We start from the raw sequence: 14952 nt of genomic DNA, 5'->3' as shown, positions 1-14952 counted from the left end.
GACAGGCGGGTAACAGATGAGAGGAGGAAGGAAGGCTGCTGAACGAAACAAAGCAAGGAGGAGAGCAGGAGCTGCAGATGAATAATGGACAGAGTGTTTACTGCCGGAGTTACTCTCCGTTTGGAGCATTTAATCAATGGGGCTGTTTGTGTGTCCGAGCTCTGCCAGGGTTGGATTCATTAGCTTATCAAGATGATGAACATCTACAAACTGACCGTCTGTGGTTCACCTGCGGAGCAGGAGACGGTCCTTCCTGTCAGCAACCCTTTAGGAAAGAGGCTTTAAGGAGCTGCTGCTTGTTCCGGTACAGTCGCATTTAAAAGCAATAAGTCGGGTTAATTAGCCTTTCATAAGAAAAACACGCCATATTTTCACAATGTTACTAACTCATTTATAAATTACACAATTTCATGCTAAATATTTATGTGGTAAACTAAACATTTAGCACCAAACTAAAAATGTAGCTGGCTCAGAAATAACTAGCAAGCTAAATATATAGTTAGCAGGTAAATGTAGCATGCCGATAACCGGAAGTGGACTACCAAAATAAAAGCTGGGTCTTCGAACCTCTTTATAAACTCCTGGTTTTTTCTTATGTCACCGCTTTGTGAGCGTCTCTGTTCCTTTTGTCTTGAACAACTCAGCTTAAAACAAAAAAGGTCGCATTAAAGGCAATACAGACGTTTATCAACGGATCTGAGATGACTGACCCAGCTTTTACTTTGAAAGTCCACTTCCACCTATCGGCAGTACTAGCTAAATATTTAGCTCAGAGATGCTAAATATCTAGCTAGCTCAGAGATAAATAAAATATTTAGTATGAAGCTAAATATTAATTAGCTTGCTAGCTTAATATTTAGGTTGGAGCTGAACATTTAAACAGATCTTATGCAGAGCTGATTGATCTGGTTTTTCAATCAGAACCGATCTGCTCGTATCTGGAACATTTAGATGTTGAACCCGTTTTGTGCTGGTTGGTCCAGAACCGTAGTGGGTTCTGCTGTTAGGGCTGGCTGCTCTGGAAACGTCTGTCAGTGGTCATAATGTTCTGACTAATCTGAACTTGTCATGTTTTGCTCATTCGTGATGTTTAGTGGCAGATCATAATCAGAGCATCTCAGGACAGATCATGTTTCATTTGTTAAATCTGCATTTTCTCTTTCTGAATCAGAATATTAATATTAAAGTTGTGTGAAAATTTCTCTCTGATCATCATATGAACTGTTGGGAAAGAATCTAATTAGAGTTGGAAGAAAAATCTGTAATTAATCTGTTATTGGCCCTGAAGCAGTTTGTTGTTCTCATAAAGTTTCTCCTCCTAAAAGGAATAAAAAACCTTCATCATGTCGGCTCAGAAATGCAGATTCAAAACGGATAAAGACTCAAATCTCATCTGCAGTTGGTTCTGCTCTCCTGCTGTTGATGTCTCCAAACAAATGAGCTCAAATTTATCAGCTGCAGCTAGCTCAGGTAGCATTAGCAGTTAGCACAAAGATAAACTGATGTGTGATGAAGATCAACTCTGATGTTTCTTCTTCTTTTGTTATATTTGAAAACAAACAGACAAGATGGCAGCGTTACCATGGAAACTGATGTATTGTTGGCAGCTGGTCATTGGACTAAAGTGGCGTTGGGGCCAGCAGTCCTGTCCAGTGCAGACAGGACAGAGACAGGTGCATTATGGGAAGATGTAACGGTCAGGAAGACGAGAATGCAGAACAGAGGAACCGGCAGCGACAACCAAAACAACGAAACCACACAGGAAGCAGAACGAGAAAATAAGAGAAACATCTGATTACTGCAGCTTGAAGAGACTTCCTCCCTCCGCGCTGGAGGTTCGGTGCCTCTGGTACGGCGCTGACCCAGCAGCGGATGGGACGGTTCGCTACGTCAGGACTTATTCAGGAAATGTGTTTCCATCGACTCTTTCAGAAACGCCAGAAACCAGCTAAAGGATAGAAACGTTTTTGCGAACTTGGGAAAGTTATTTGAATTTTTCCGTTTCCATCAACCTTTTCTAATGTGCATGGCTACTGAGTGGGAATAAAGTCCTTCACAAAGTAAAGCAACAGAAAACCTGTGCTGCTGTTTACAGGCTAAGCCGCGATGCGTTCAATGGATGACCAAAAAACAGATTTTACAGCCATTTCCTCGCTGCTACATTGCAGATAATGATGCTGAAAGGAAAGGCGGGAACTGAAACTGCTGCGTTCTCTTTCCCATCCTCCATGTTTCCCATCATCAGGACATTTTTCCTCAGGAAGTCTTCCTGCTCAGTGGGACGTTCTCATCTGTGGATTCCACAATCCGACCAAAACAACTGAATATTCTGCTGTTTGGTTCGCAGAAACCAGATTATCCTGCTGAAAACGGCGACGAAGATGAATTATAGAGAAGTTTTCTGAACATCGATGCAGGAAAATCTTTGTTCTCCTCACTGCGGCTGTGACCGCTTGGTGAACTTGCAGCCTGGATGACGAGCTTCAGGAAAAATAAGATGATTTCACACCTTTTGAATTTGTTTCCCGTCTTTGAAGCTTGAAAGGAAAAGCCGTCTCCCCTCCGTGGTGAGGGTCTCGGCTCTTTCTGTCCTCCTTTCCTCACTTATTACACCTCTTATCTGCTTTTCCTTCTCCGTATTCTCTGCCGTCTCATTTCCTCTCGCTTCTTCTCCTCGACGCTCGCTGAGGAGCAGATGATGTAAAAACTCTTCCAGCCTCTGCAACAGCAGCCTGAGCCCAGTTTAGTTTTATGTCTAGACGTCTATTACTCACAGATTAGTGAGGAGAAAAAAGCTGCAGCAGTTTGTTGATTGGAGGTTTGTCTGCAGGAGATTCACATCTGGGAGGAAAAACCTGGAAAAACAAAAACATCTTTAAACTTCTGTGGGTCCAGCGAGCGTCAGGCTGCAGGGAGCCGTGCGTAAAGCTACACAGGAAAATATTACAGCAACATTTTGGTTTATTTAGCTGGAAACAGAGAAAAAATGGAGGCTCATTTTTTCACTGGGGATTTAGACCACAGATTAAATATTTAAATCCCAACTAAATGTTTAAATCTTATAGTTTACAAACTAAATATTTAGTTCCAACTCAAAATAAATGAAATGTTCAGATATTTAGCTTGCTAGCTAAGTGCTTAGCTAGCAAGCTAAATATATCTAGTTAGAAATTAACTAAATATTTGGTAAGTAGATATTTAGTTAATATGCAAATTCATTAGATGATATGCGGAAGTGGAATATCAAAATAAAAGCTGGTTTTATGAACCTCTACATGCTGCTGGCTGAATCAGCTTCACAGTGAATCGATGTGAACGACTGAAGATGTTCGGTTTCGACAACAGCTGCAGATTATTTACACAGCTTTTATTTTGATAGTCCACTTCCTCTTTCAACCAGTGAATTTGCATATCAGCTAATTATTTAGCTTATATACAATATATAGATATATTTTACATTTAGCTTGCACCTGAATATTTAGTTGGCATCTAACTCTTTGGCTAACAAGCTAAATATTTAGTTAGCACACTAGCTACAATGTTAGCTAAATTGTTAGCTTGCTACATAAACACTTAGGTAGCAAGCTAAATATTCTGATTGGAAAATAAATATTAACTTCTTAACTGAATATTCTATTTTATATTTATTGTGCCAGCTAAGTATTTAGCTTGTGAATGAATTATTTAGTTGGACCTGATGTATATAAATGTATAAATAACATGTTGACCCATTTTTTCTCCGGCTGGCTAAATAAACCATGTCATTGGTGTGAATGTTTTCCGCTCCGATGAAAACAGGTTGGTGTCGGAGCAGAGGCCCAGACGGCTTCATGCTTTATTGTTCTCTGGGTGTAAAGCTCTCTTCTTCTTCTGTTGCTGCTGAGACGCTTTCTCTGAACTATTAGGAGTTTCTAAAGCCGGCTAAGCTCTTAAGCTGCTCTGATAGTTTTGTCACCTTGGTTTCCTCGCCGTTTCCTCCTCTAATTCCCTTTTCATCCTCTGGTGTCTGTGCTGCTCACTGAGACGCTGCTGCTGCTGGGAGTCGGGACAGAGCCGCTACTTTATATCCTTCTACTGTTCAGAACAGGCTGACTGTGAGAAGGTGATTGTTTTGTTCTGACTCCCCCTCCAGTGTCTGCAGGGTCACAGCTCCCTGGCTGCACAGTAAGCTAACATTAAAGAGCTTTTTATGAAAACGTTTTATTTTAAAGCCAAACTGGGTCGTTTTTTCTTCTGCAGCTTCAGTCTCACCATTACTGAACTGCTTTACGCTGCGTTCCCACCAGCCCTGTTCGTTCCGCTTTAATCCAACCCCAGACTGCTTTGACCCGCTCTGTTTGCCTAGTCAAAGTCCGGTTCAGTTGGTGAGGTGTGAATGTTAATCGACCTCTGACCTCTGGTCCTCCAAGCCTCGGTCTGGGTTCGGTTCAGTTCACTCTGGTTTGATATGTAAACACCAAGCGGACCTGAATCAAGAAGTGGACTACAGCGCAGGGCATTCTGGGTAAATACAACCAAAGCTAACGTGTTAGCCTAGCGCTAGCAGCAGAAATGGCTCCTGGTCTTTAGCCTAAAGAGAAATCCTCCAACCGCTGAAATCTCCATCTTGTTTCCATCTGGTGAAGAAGGAAGTTGCTCTCAGTGTCTTCAGAGGTTTTTGTGTCGTTTCCTTCAGTGGTTCTTGGTGCAGCGCCCCCACAGGCCAGGAGGGGAACAGGTTGGTTTGACTCAGAGCCACAGCAGCTGGAGGTGGAGCAGATGATGGAGTTCTGGTCCAGACCATCAGGTGTGAAAACAGTTTCTCTGTCTGATGTTTTCTCTGAACTTTTTTCCTCAGCTTTTAAGCTAATCTGCAGTAAATCGTCTGCAGCTGCATTCACACAAATTCTCCACCATCTTTTCCTCGCTGCAGCAGGATTTACTGTCACGGGAAACAGGAAGTCAATATTTCTCAGTCTGAGTTCTTAAAAACCTCCTCCAGCTGCCAGCAGGACCTTAATGGCTTCAGTCAGCAGCTGTTTGGTTTCTGACGCAGCTAAACGAGGTCTGATCATCATCCTGCAGCCGCCGCGTTTACATCGGCCATAAAAACGTTCAGCTAATTGGATCATGGAAATAAATTGGAGGCTATTTAGAAAACGTCACATTTTCCTAGAATGTTTTTCTACGATGAATTGGTTCTTTATTATGTATTTTACTAAACTTGGCCGCCTCTTTAGGAAACAAAACACAAAGGACTGAAAGATGCGGCGAGAATAAAACTGTTTAAGGTTAAAAGCAACAGTTTTACCGTTTCCAGTGATAAAACCTGATGTGAGTCTGAAGTTGCTAAGAATCAGTACAATAATGTTTCACCTGGTAGAAAGAATCAAAACAGGTGAAACTTTTTCATGCGTTTCATCTCCTTCCAGCAGCAGCAGAGCATCAGACACAGACCTGAATGGTGATGGAGGAGGAGGTGAAGACGAGGACGCCGTTTCATCTCAGCTTCTCCCACAGGTCCTTCCTCTTTTGTCCTTCCTCTCAGCGGAGCGCGGGAATTATACGCAGATCCCGAGGAAACGCTCTCCTCGCTCCCAAACAGGAAGGAGATAACATGCAGCACCTGGAGCGCCGCAGAGTCCCGTTCAAAGGCTGCGATGATTCTCCTTCACAGAGCGAGCCTCACAGCGCGGAGATGGAGGGATGAGAGGACGGAGAGCCAGATGAAAGAGGGAGCAGGATGACTGGAGGCTCCTGGTGGGAGAGGAAGAGCATTCAGGCGCTAACGAAGGAGAGGTCAACACAAGGAAAGTTTGGTGGAAACATAACCAGCACAAACCAATCCTGGCTTTACAGCAGGACCACGATTTTAACAGAAACCTCTAACGTAGGAATATTAATTAAACCTTCTTTTTCACATTTACTTACCTATTTAAAGTGGAACTGCAACGTTTCGGTTACTGAAGCTCCGATTTCACCTAATCTGAGGTCAACCTGAGAGCGGCTCGTTTTGGTATTTAAATATAACTCCGCCCCGTTCGGCCATTTTTGTAGTTTTCTGGCAGAGATACGAATAGACATAAGACAAAAACAGCAAAAACAATATCAAACAGTTTAATAAAACGGTTCAAAACACGCAGTACGGTTCTGTCCTCAGGGCGCTAACAGCTAGCACACAGCGCTAACAGCTAGCACACAGCGCTAACAGCTAGCACACAGCGCTAACAGCTGGCACACAGCGCTAACAGCTAGCACACAGCGCTAGCATTAGTAAAACAACGGCCATGACGTCACATCAACACAACAAACTCAGGTCTGAAGTAAAGGTTGTTGTCGTTGTTAGCAGCGTAGCGCTTTGCTGCGTCCGTCGTTTCCATGGAGACAGAAGGAGCTGAACCGTCAACCAAAGTCTTTTTGTAAATCTTCTCTCTGGTGGAGGTTTCTAAAGATTTGTGAACAAAGACTTTCCCTGCTGATGGGGAACATTTAAAAGTAAAATAAAGTTGAACTAGAAACGTCAGAGGTTCTGGTGCTGGAGGACGGTTTAGTTCACAAACCCAACAACCAAACATTCTCACTCCTTGAACTTAGAAAACAAAATCCCAGTGAGAAAAAGAAGATGGATTCATGAAGCGGGTTAGCTGGAAGTTCATGACCGTTTTCAGCAGTTCTGCAGCAAATACTGTGATGTAAAAGTTAAAAACCGTAAAAAGGATCAGAGAAAACTGAAAAATGTGACTCAACAGAATCTATCAACGCAGCAGGAGAGACTGGATCGAACCTCTCTGCTCTCAGAGAGACTCCAACTACAACAAAAAGTCTTTCTGGGACAGACAGGGGATAATAAAGACTGAAGACAGACTATTTAAAATCATCTTCACCGTGATGAAGAAACTCTGCAGCATTGCTTCACCTCCTCCTGACCCGACCCAGAACCGGCGCTGGAACTTGACGGCCCAGCCTCTGAGTGAACCTGAACAGGAAGTCTGACACGATGAAGATCCTCCGTTCTCTGCCGCTTCGCACCGAACATCAGACGACTGGAAACCTGTCAGGAGTCAACTCTGAAACAATACGTGGGCTGAATACACACACACACACAGGTACACACACACACACACAGGCACACACACACACACACACAGGCACACACACACACACACGCAGGTACACACTCACAGGCACACACACAGAGGTACAGACACACACACACACACGCAGGTACACACTCACAGGCACACACACACAGGCACACACACACACACACACACACACAGGTACACACACACACAGGCACAGACACACACACACGCAGGTACACTCACAGGCGCACACACACACACACACACACACACACAGGCACACACACACACAGACACACACACAGGCACACACACACACAGGTACACACACACACACACAGGCACACACACACACACACACACACACAGGTACACACACACACACAGGCACACACACACACACACACACACACACAGGTACACACACACACAGGCACACACACACACACACAGGTACACACACACACACGGTGAGCTTCGCCAACCTGGAGACAAACACATTTTCTCCACTCCAGTCAAAGCGCAGCAGCAGAAAGCTGTGACAGCCGGTGGATTATTATGGGATGTTTTATGGATTAAAGACTACAGCAGCTGACTGTCAGCGCTGTAAGGTGAACAGTTTATTAGAGACAGAACCACCGGAACCACCAGACGGTCCAGAAGCGAGACGCCCTCCAGCTCCCAAACCAGGATTCATGAAGTTCTGGATCAGAAACACAAACTGTGTTTCTGCTACAAATGTATGGAAACGTTTTCTATGCTAATGTTAATAAAACTATTTTCAATATTAGTTGTTCTACTAAATCAGAAATGTGATTAAAATCATGTGAATAAGTTTGTTCACATCACTTATTCATAAACATTCAGCTCCATCATCCTCCAACCACTTCCTGTCGTCGTCTTTGTGGTTTCCTCCAGTAGCAACAACCAGATATTGATCACATGACTCATATGACGAAAAACAGCTTTTGCACTGCAGCTTCATGAAAATCACTTAATCACCTCTTCCCAACCCAAAATTAGAATTAAGCAAATTTATTTCCAAAATGTCAAATTGTGCAACTAAAACTTGAATAGAAACGCAGCGACTGGAACCGTCAGACTTACTGGAGTTCTGCTGTTCTCCTAGTCAGACCAGCAGATTTCTTATCTGGATCAGGATCAGCGGTTTGGACCAGAACCGGAGCGGTGAACTGAATCGCTGAGGTTCTGACGATTCATCATCGTTACAATCGAGGCTCTGATCTCATTTGCATAATGAGCTGCAGCATTCTGCAGCATTTCTGCAGCAAAACGTCGGCGCCTCATCAGAGCAGGTCTCTGCAGCCTGCAGGGTTTTTCTGATTTAAGGGCCGTTAAGGAATCCGGTCAGTTTCTCTGTTTCAGCGACAAATGAAGATAAAACCAAACGCCTTGTAAACTGACAGGGAATCAAACAGAAACCATCTGGACCCGAATCCGGTTCTGTTCATTTTACCAGAATGGAACCAAAACCTGCAGCGAGAAAAACAACCTGGGAGGGAGGGGTTAAAGGTCATCGAAACGTCTGAAGTCATCATCCTCCAGAGAGGGAGTCTATTCCACACATACAGAAACGTGTACAAATTTAAAATAAGAAAATCAAAATTATAATTCATTTTAAAAATTACATTATTTTAAAAATAAATTAAATGTATTTATTTAAAATACATTTAAATAAAAGTGAAACAATAAAAATAAATAAAATAACCTTAAAAATTAATGAAAAATATATTTAAAACTTTTTTTAATAAAAAATAAAATGAGAATTGCAGAAGAAAAAGTGACAATCTGAAATTTAAGTTAAAATAAATGAAGATAAATACAATTTTAAATTAAAAATGTAAACGAAAGAAAATAAAGAAAAAATTTAAAATAATAAATTAAAAAGTTAAAAATAGCAACAAAAAAAAATGTTTTAAATAATACTGGAACAAACATTATTCCCAGGATGAGAAGCCAACCTTCCCAGAAGTGGATCCAGCCGAGCTGCACGGCAACAATCAACATAGAGGATCAGATTATTGTACAAAGGAGGAAAAAACCAACCTGAGAAAACAAACAGTAATTTTTTTTTTTTTGGATCAGAACCAACCGCGGTGAAGCATCTTCTAATGAACGGATCTTTGGGTTCCTAATTATCTCCTCTGTGTTAATAACAGAAACAGTTTTATGATCATCGCTTAGCAGCAGGACGAATATCTGGAGCCCAGAGAAACATCAACCAGAAACGACCTGAGGATCCGAGGAAATCTGGTGAATCTGGTGAAAAATCAGGTGAACCAGGTGAATCTGGTGAATCTGGTGAATCCGTTGTCGCCGTTTCTCCTGATCTGTTTAAACGTTAAAATGAAAAAAGGAGGAGTTTCTTTTTCCATTTTAAATTAAACATTTTTTCCATTTCTGGGCTTGAATCCCAAATTACAATGAAACAGATCATTTTTAAGCAGGAGTGAAATTTTATTTATGAACCAGCTGTTCAAATATTAAATTACAGAATGGTTTATTATAAACCCATGAAATGCAGAGCGGTGATTCATCAGCAGCAGATCTACGGAGCTAACCAGGTTTTCCTCGACTGAACGTTTCCCGTCCGGTTTTCCAGAGAGCAGCTTAGTTCCCGCTAACGGAGCGAGTCGCAGCGGGACGGATTTAATCTGGAATCTGATCTGATCCCAGATGGATCTGCAGATTACCAACCAATCGCCACTCCTTCCAACAGCAGCAGCACATTTAAAGGGACATTTACATCTCGTTTCTGCTGTTCCTCACCAAGCTGGAGCCATTTCTTTATCTAAACACAAATCTATGGAAGCCCTGAAAGGACAAGAATTAAAAGAATAATATTTTTGAACGCCCCTTTTTTAAAGTCTGACCAAATTTTCTTTGTCTCTTGACTTTAAGTCATGCGCAACTGAAAAAAAATAGATTAAAACTTTTTTTCTCCTAAAAACTTCGATCAAATGTGTTTTTTTTTATCAAACATTTGTGATAAAAAAAACTATTCTACAGCAAACAACCAGCAGAGTGGAAAAGAAAAAAGTTATCTTCATTTTTCTTTGTCTCACTTGAATCCCACAGAGCTAATGAAAAACACGTTTCATTTTTCTAAGTCTAAAATCTTTTTTTTACATGTTTGTTTAAGCGAATACATTCTGTCAGTTATTTTTTCCATCCCATTCAACAGAAAAAAACAATTTATTTGCTCAAGTGAGAAAAACAATGTTAGCAAAAAAATATTTTATTTTTGTGTGTTCAAAAGAGAAAAAATTACAAAATGGGTATTTTATTTATTCAGGAAAAATACTTAAAAGAATATTTTGTTGGTTGCTTCCTGTAAAAATAAAAGAAATATTTTTTTTGTCCGAAAATTGATCACAATTTTCTTATGCTCCCCTTTAGGCACTTCAGGTCTTCCGTAGCATTCATCCATTTACTTTACTCTCTGTTGCAGCTCGTTTCCCCAAACTGTAGTCGCTGCTCCACCTGAACCTGAACCTGTTCTGGACCCAAACAAGACGGATCAGAACCGGGCCGAGTTATTTTGGGCTGCAGAGGACAGACTGGATTAAAGCCGGATTAATCCCTGCTGAATTTGTGTCATTCCTCCAAGCAACACTAAATCCAAATCAAATTACAGAACCGAACCACTGCTGCCACGGCGACCACCATCACCTTCATCACCATCATCATCATCAGCCCCCCTCAGGCCATCGTGCTGCTCCTCTCCAGCTGTGTCTGATGCCAGGCGCCTAATTGGATCTGACGGGTTCTGGACCCGGCACAGGATCGTTACATGGGGGCATCTCCGGGTCGGCCAGCACAAACAGAACCAACCGGACCCGGACCTCCACCAGCTGCTGCTGCTCTGCCCCGCCCGGCAGTTTTTCATGTTTTCGTTCATTCATGGTTGAATTTGCATGTGATTACGTTTCCTTTGGCAGTGGGATTAATCCGGTTGATTCCAGCATCTGGGATTAATCCATAACTTCCAATCAGAAATCAGGTGTTGATGAAACGGAGCTTCAGTGTCATGGATTTAAAGAAGACGTGTGAATCATGAACCAGCGTCCTGAAATGTTTCAGAAATCCTCGTTTCCCAACACGCCGAATCCGTTTAGAAACTGGATCACCTGAAATCGCCTCCGTGTGGGCGGGGCAAGCCCCCACACGGAGGAAGTGCTGGTTGTTTTGAAGGATTCTGATTGGCTGACAGGTTTTAGCTGTCCCTACACTGCCCCCTATGGGTTCGGCATGTTTATAACAACAATCAGTGGCAAAATTCAGCAGGTTTGTGTGGATAAACACTTTTCTTAAAGTGGTCAGGTGTGGAAGAGATTATTTCATAGAAACAAATATCTGGTTTATCGTCGTTTTAAAGAGACTGGCTACGTGTGAACACGGCTTCACTTCCATGCTGTACGCTCTCTTTACCTCTTCCTCACCTCTTCCTCCTCTCTTACCTGCTCAGATCATTCCTCCCATCAGGTGTCCAACCAGCCTTAGAAAACCTCTGAATCACTTCCAGTCTGCAGCGCTGTGCCGCTTGAAGGCTGAGAGGAAACCCAGAGGGACGCAGCGAGGAAGATGAGGGCGATGAGGAAGATGAAGAGTCCACTCTGCAGACAGTGCTGTCATGTCTGCGCTGTTCTACAAGCCTGGGATCTCCTGAGCAGACAGACAACAGGAGGATGAAGCGGTAAGAAGAAACTCTGACAGCAGGAAGTGAAGACAAATGTTTTCCTGGACTGAAGAACAAAAAGCTGACAGAGGCTCAGAGAAGACAGGAAATAAGACGTGTTGGGTCTAGTCAAAGTGTTTGTCTGGGGGCGGCTCAGCTGATCTCTGGGGGAGCGAGGGCGGGAAAGATCAACGATGAGGAATAAATAAGAGAAGAAGACAGAAACAGTGGAGCTGCAGGGAGAAAGAAAAGATGGAGGAGAAGGAAATGTTTCTGTGATCCGGTCTGACAGAACCGAGCCGCCAGAACCAGGACCGGAACGACTCGTCACGATTGAACGATTCATCACGGTGAATCGGATTAACTAGTTTAGCAGCGTTGAAACGATTAATCGACTCATCAGGCTCAGCTGATAAACCCGTCGGAGACGAAGTTTGTCTCCTGGATTCAGGCTTTAATGTTGAAAACCTTTTAACCTCCAAATGATTCACGTTTGGTTTTCATCTGGAATGTTTTTCTGTTTTCATCTGGAATGTTTTTCTGTTTTCATCTGGAATGTTTTTCTGTTTTCATCTGGAATGTTTTTCTGTTTTCATCTGGAATGTTTTTCTGTTTTCATCTGGAATGTTTTTCTGTTTTCATCTGGAATGTTTTTCTGTTTTCATCTGGAATCTGCTCAGAGACGTCTGGAACCCGAAGCAGAGATCCAGACATGATCAGATTAGAATCAGAACAAATCCAGAAACCTGCAGTAATCCTGCAGAGCGCGGCTGCATCTCCTGCTGCTGCAGGTAGAAACAATACAGCTTATGAATAATACAGGAGCCTGAAGGCAGAGGAAGAGGAGGAGGGATGAAGGTGCCCAGAGATCAGAAACCCTCTGGGTTCTTCACCATCCTCTTCCTCATCCCATTCACATGTTTATATCAGCAGCTGCACCTTGGTGGAAATCCATGCATGGAGGTTTAGAGCCACACGAGCTTATTTTTATCTTCTGAGACTCGCCACGGCATCCCTCCGGTTCCCGTCCCTTCTCCACGCTGCAGTAACGGGATTGCAGCGCTGCGAGTTCACGCAGAGGCCAGCCAGTCTGGAGGACGAAAAGTTTCAGCTCAGTTTGCAGAAAGTTGGAGCGATTTGACTCAGCCTGCAGAAACGGCGCAGAAAATAAAATCTGATGAGAGAGAGAGGGGGGGGGGGGCTGCAGCAGGACGGGATGACGCAACACTAAGCCTTGCTCAAAAAGCGCAGTGAGGAACTCACTGCTGCAGAGTCACCTGCTAAATATTTAGCTAACAAACTAAACATCCAGCTGCTAAACATCTGCATCAACGGTAAAACTGCATGTTTTGTTTTCAGCTAAAACTTTGGAAACAAAACCAAAAACATGTCACCTGAGCAACAACTGGACCAATCCAGCTGCAGCAGGAGGTTCTGATCCAACATTAAAATCAACAGCAGTTTTTAGCTGTGGTGAGCACAGCTAGCCAAAAGGCTAGCACCGATAGCCACTAGTCCACAAACCAGAAATCTTAAGTTCTGCTGACGTTAAAACACAAAACATCTTAAAAATTAGTAGAAGTTAACGCTAAACTGTAAAACACTTTAAAAACACTTAGCGGCAGTGAATTTAAACTGCTAAACAGATTAAAAACTAGCAGAAGCTAGCTAGCTTTCCATGCTGCTGCAGCAGGAAGTGATTCTCCTGGATGTTTCCATGCTGCAGCAGGAAGTGATTCTCCTGGATGTTTCCATGCTGCAGCAGGAAGTGATTCTCCTGGATGTTTCCATGCTGCAGCAGGAAGTGATTCTCCTGGATGTTTCCATGCTGCAGCAGGAAGTGATTCTCCTGGATGTTTCCATGCTGCAGCAGGAAGTGATTCTCCTGGATGTTTCCATGCTGCAGCAGGAAGTGATTCTCCTGGATGTTTCCATGCTGCAGCAGGAAGTGATTCTCCTGGATGTATCCATGCTGCTGCAGCAGGAAGTGATTCTCCTGGATGTATCCATGCTGCTGCAGCAGGAAGTGATTCTCCTGGATGTTTCCATGCTGCTGCAGGACATGGACAGATGCAGATTAGCGCTGAGCTTCCTCTCTGGTTCCTGATGTTCTGGGTTCTGTTTCCATGTCAGTTGCACAGGAAATGCTTTAAGGCCTCACCACAGGGAAGATCCGCCTGCAGCAACATGTCTGGTGTGTGTGTGTGTGTGTGTTCTCTACCCCCACAGCAGCAGTTGGAAGTGTAACTCAGAATATATTCAGATTATCGATCGTCTGGCTCTCAGTGGGAGTTTCGTCTGATGGAGGTAAAGAAACGTCTCAAACGTCATCTGATCTAAAAACGTCTCCAGGATCCTGGTGAAGTTACATCCTCCTCCACAACCTGCAGAAACTCTAATAAAACCATAAATCATAGCCACAGACAAACAGATTTTCATCACTTTTCTAATAAACCGCTCTAAAAGTAGAAGCGGTGATTTCTCAGGAGGAATCTGCTCAAACATGAAGCCATTAAGTAATAATTAGGTCCATCATGAATCAACTGATTTCCTGCTGATTAACCAAAACCAACAGAAAATGAAACATGAGCTGCAGCCTGCTTATCACTCATCACCAGGAGAGCTCTCCAGCTGTAATCACCAGGCTGTTTGCTGTCTCCACATGCAGGAGGGCAAAGAGCCGCTCCTGGTGGCGCTATGCAGGGAAAATTATTATAATTTCTGCAATTTTCTGAGAATTTCCCCCAGTAAAGGCTATTCACGAAGCATTCAGGCCTTACAGGGGCAGCGTTATGATTTCTAGTCACAATGTCCCGTTTTATAGCACAATGAAGAAACTGTGTTACCTTCAGGTGTTATAAAATGATCTATATACCAAATATGACCTAAAAAAATTTAAATTCCTGATTTAACGCTGTGACACTGGGTGTCTGCCTCTTCAAGAAGCTCCGCCTCCAGGAAGTCATTCAACATGGCTCCTCTGTTAACCCTTTAATGTTTTCACCAGTGTCGCTCTGAGCAGCAGCTCCTATAATGAGCTCAGCAGATGTTTGCTAATTGCTGCTGGCTAGTCTGAAGGAGCCGAGTTGCAGAGGAGGGCTGCAGCTCTGAGGAGGAGCTGCGCCTTGAGGGCGGGGCTAAGTCCCCCCAGGCGTTTTACCCAGCTGAACGGTTACCATGGAGATAAAG

The 14952-nt window shown here is 43.2% G+C and overlaps 1 long non-coding RNA gene across 1 annotated transcript; it reads right to left on the bottom strand.

The window, feature by feature from the left end:
* Positions 1 to 1577: 1577 nt before the first annotated feature.
* Positions 1578 to 12926, bottom strand: LOC106910006 (uncharacterized). The gene is made up of 6 exons (XR_015764693.1): positions 12703 to 12926; positions 11546 to 11750; positions 6864 to 7030; positions 5911 to 6040; positions 5437 to 5736; positions 1578 to 2855 (listed from the first exon to the last, which is right to left on the bottom strand). It is a non-coding gene; the product is annotated as an uncharacterized LOC106910006 (long non-coding RNA).
* Between the last annotated feature and the right edge of the window lie 2026 nt (positions 12927 to 14952).

This window comes from Poecilia mexicana, unplaced genomic scaffold (assembly GCF_051168715.1).
Source record: "Poecilia mexicana isolate PSO_F unplaced genomic scaffold, ASM5116871v1 scaffold_11, whole genome shotgun sequence".
In the NCBI taxonomy this organism is placed as follows: Eukaryota; Metazoa; Chordata; class Actinopteri; order Cyprinodontiformes; family Poeciliidae; genus Poecilia; species Poecilia mexicana.
The sequence above is the reverse complement of the archived record's forward strand: the minus strand, read 5'-3'. Positions and strand labels throughout refer to the sequence as shown.